Below are 4,199 nucleotides of genomic sequence, written 5' to 3' on the forward strand. Positions count from 1 at the left end.
CCCCCCCGCCCCAGGCCAGTTATGCTGAGACCTCATGCAGATAATCCTAGTGTAGCTCTGAATTAACTACCTCTGGTCATGGCAGCAGCTCAGCTGCAACAGCACAAACAACACAAGGTGACCAGGACCCTAGGTAAAAACTTCCTTGCTGATGGCTGGCAAAAGTATGGATTCTGCTGTTCCTTAAATAATAATTAAACATAATTCCCTGCCTGTGCAATGAAGTGCCACCAAGCAATGACAAAACATGGTGCTGTTAAATTTATTGCTTAAAACAGGGATAAAGGGGAATAAATACAGTTAGAAGGTGTTTCAGGGTCTCTAGGGAAGAGAAAGAAACAAGCAGGATAGCTTGTCCCAGACTTCCTGGGAAAGAGAAATGCACTAGGGACATATACAGTACACTTTCACATATAAAATCACGCTTAGCTTTCAGCCTTGAATATAAGTGGATCCTTGGATACCACACAAGCTATCCATGCTATCTACACATATAGACTGCAAGTTTTTCAGATGCAATATAGCCTCAATTGGCAAGATTTCATTGCAGCTGAAGTGTAGGAGTTTCATTGCTTTCTCCTTCAAAATAATTCCATAAAAAAATCTATTATTACAGTTAAAAATGTTTTGATTCCAGAAAGATTTCTCATAACTTCCCTTAAGAAAAGGACAACTACTAGAGTTCTTTCCTATTAGGTTCTCATCCTTTACTTCACCATTGTTTTTTCCTGTCCACAGTTTTTAAGACTTTCTGACAAATTCAAATTACTGTATCCAGTAATTTTAAAGTAAATAGGAGCTCTGCTAATGATATACATTTTTTAACCTAATTACTAATGATGAGGACTATAGTCTCAGAAATCCTAAGTTACTGAAATTCTTTTAACTTCAAGACAGTTACGCTTTATGGCATAATTTCCTCAAGGCAGAACAAACCAGAACAGCCTGAGAACTATTTCTATAGCACTGTAGCAGACCACATATTATCAGGCAAAACTGTGCCCAGCTTAAGAGTGCTGACGTCAGTGGCAGGGCTGGCCAGGAGCATTTGATGCAGGGAGTCAGCTGGCTTCTTTGCTAATGTGCAGTCTCCTCTTTCTCAGATCTGACGATACTGCTTTCCTGGAACGCAAACTAGAACCCGTTGAATAGCACATATGGACCTGAGCAAACAACTACTCCAGGGTTCCCCTCTGTGAAGGTACTCCCTACTGTATAGATCACAACAGGTGTCAAAGCTATAGACAGCAGATATATATAAAAGGAATGCTCTTCCTCCCAGACACCCCATTTGGGCTACCTGCCCTGTCCCTTGTTTAACATGTGCTCTTCTCCATGCCAGGGTCAGTGCAAACTATGTCCCCTCCAGCCCCTACTCCTGAAAGACTCATTCTTTTTGTCAGGGTTTTGTCCAGTTCCAAAATATTTTTAATATTCTGGAAATGTTGGGATATTGCTTTCAAAAAACAATACTACAAAATAGTGAGAGAGACTGACAAAGGCGACAAGGATGAGCATTACTGAGCATTAACAACCGAGTTTAACCATAATGGATGTAGCCTGTGGAAATATTGCACTCTCAGGAGGTAATGAACTTTGCTTAAGCACAAGAAAGCCTATTTTAGTACTTGTGCCACAGTGGAGTTTACCTGCCTCTGCCTCACAGCTTTTAAAGAGAGCATTTTCAAACACACCATGGGCGCTTTTTTGGTTGTTGTTGTGCTGCCCACATTTTTCCAATCTAAAAGAAAGCATTTTGTTTTCTTCTGGTCATGGCATGCAAATGACAGCTTCTGAGGAACAGCAATTACCTGGAAACACAATCATCCTCGAAAACCTTGCTCAGATGGGAGTGCAGTCTTAGAGAAGAAGTTTTCCTTTCATAAACATGCATCAGAAACATAGATGCATTGTGAGACCTAAAAACTTCAGTGAAACAGCACTTCTACAGAACTGTAAAGGACAGAGAGCAATAGAAGTTGTTTCTTTTCTGCTTTGTGGCAACCATGGAGATTTCCCTCAAGTGTCAAAGCACAAATACAGACTTACCTTTTCAACCACAAATGCAGACTTTGTTACCACAGTGAAAAAAATCCTTGTATCTCTAATCTAGAAAATGTTAAATTTGTTTATGGCAACTCAGCATGCAAAATGTTAAAAAGGAAAGGTCAAAAAATTGCCCAAGCATCAGAATTTTGTCAAGCTGTCATCACAAAAGCAAATTAGTTTCTGCAGGCCTTTTTTTGGTTTCAAATTCCTCAAACCAAAATATAGATCAGATCTGCAACCTGTATCTCTAGAACTCTGCCAGATCCTGACAAAATGACTCTAAAGGGAACAGTAAAATTTTATAGCTTATTATGTACTCCGTGGCATAGTACAGTGTAACTGCTATTCCAGAAATCCACATAATTTGTCAGTTCAAAATGCTGTATGAGAAGGTACCAAGCCTTGTTCCCACAGTAACACTGTTCTGTTGCTATAAAAACTACAATGCATCCTAAATTTTGGTCCAAATATTTACTATTTTTCTATCAATATGAAGTCCACAACGATTTTCAGGAAGATTTTTAAGCAGGAAGTGTACCTACATGTTCCTCAAGCGGTTTGAGTGCTAACAGAAATTACACTTATCTATACATTACCAAATCTCCAGTCCTCCTATTTATACAAAAAATGCTATTCTTGGTAGCTACAAGAATCTCCTATAGATTTGCTATAGAAAAGTACCTTCTAGGTTTCATGCAAAATATTCTTTATACTTTGACAGAAACACTCATTTGCCTTTTAAACTGTTTAGGTAAAAGAAGACACATAAAATATCATCATTCAGAAATCAATTCCTGAAAATTGAAGGAGTATTGCAAGCACTACACTAAATAAAGAACATGGTATATTAGGCACCCCTATTTAAACAACATTTAAAATACAAAACCCACACAGCTTTTTTCCATGCTGACTGAGCAGAGTTGAAAAGTGGAAGTTGACATGAGATTTATAGCTTTTTCTTGTTTATCTAAAGGCTCTTTGGAGCAGGTTACCTTCTTAGGAAAATGCAGCAGAGTCGAAATCCACATTCCACTGTGTTGGATGCAACAGCTAAAGCTTGGCACCAGGTCCTCCTGGCATCAGAGCAGCAATCAAGAAACGTCCTCTTTCTTTAGCTTACATGTCACAGGCTTCACGCTCAACAGACATTTGGAGATTACCCGTTTCAGAGATATAAGGCCTGTGAGAGAGCTTTCAACAAAGCTACCGCCCACCCAGGGAACCCAGAAGGGTTTTGCTGAGCCGTGTTCAAACTCCGGCGTTTCCTCCCTCTTGCGGCAGGCTGTTTGTGCAGTCCATCACGCATCTGCTCACTAACATACGATGTGTTTAACGCTGCTCTGTTTATACTGTTTTAGAAATAGGTGCCCCTCATCACAGAATAATTTAGGTTGGAAGGGATTTCTGGTGGGATGTCATATAGTCCAGCCACCTGGTCCCAGCTAGGGTAACTTCAAAGTTAGATCGGGTTGTTGTCTTCAAGGAAAAAGATTATACAACCTTTCCAGACCCCTGTTCCAGTGCTTGTTTATTCACATTGTGATAATATTTTTTTTTAAAATAATATTCAACTGGACTCTCCCTTGCTGCTACCTGTGATAGTGGCCTCTCATCCTCTTGCTGACCTGCTCTGAGAAGAGTCTCTTAGATTTGAACTTACAGTAAACACAGGTACAGGTACGCACCTTATTGACGACCTAATTTTGCCACATTGATTACACCTAAGCCAATATCTACCTAGCCCTTGTTACTATACCTGCAGGATTTTAATCAGAACTTACTGTGACTTTTCACTCCTTTGTGGGAGCTGACAGTTTGGAAACAAATACGTGCAAAACCACATTCCTGCAGTTTCGCAAGAAGTAAGGTTTGCTTATCATCATTTTTATTTTACTTCATACTTTGTACAGAAAACCAAAAGAGCATCATGCTTTTGTTTATGATTCCATTGCAGAGAAATAACCAAGTCTCACAATCAAAACTCCGCAGAGCTGTTGTGCAAGTCATGTTTCAACTGGAACATATATTTGTCATCAATCGTCTAGTTACCAGTAACTGAAAAACTTAAACAGGAACTCCCACATCACTTGGATTTCTGCTGCACATTGGTAATTTGGTGACCTTCACTTACAAACATTTACCATCAACTC

The 4,199-nt window shown here is 39.5% G+C and overlaps 1 protein-coding gene across 2 annotated transcripts in view; it reads right to left on the minus strand.

The window, feature by feature from the left end:
- Nucleotides 1–3,285, minus strand: part of LOC104125201 (dipeptidase 2) — a 16,519-nt gene extending 13,234 nt beyond the window's left edge. Inside the window, exon 1 of one of the 2 annotated variants that reach the window (XM_009637617.2) lies at nucleotides 3,042–3,285. The gene's annotated coding sequence lies outside the window, so the exon portion shown is untranslated. Of the gene's footprint in view, nucleotides 1–1,811; nucleotides 1,908–3,041 lie in introns of those variants that run through there. The other variant, XM_035893119.1, reaches the window with a different exon arrangement.
- Nucleotides 3,286–4,199: the final 914 nt, after the last annotated feature.

Source organism: Egretta garzetta, unplaced genomic scaffold (assembly GCF_000687185.1).
Source record: "Egretta garzetta isolate BGI_Z169 unplaced genomic scaffold, ASM68718v1 scaffold314, whole genome shotgun sequence".
NCBI classification, from domain to species: Eukaryota; Metazoa; Chordata; class Aves; order Pelecaniformes; family Ardeidae; genus Egretta; species Egretta garzetta.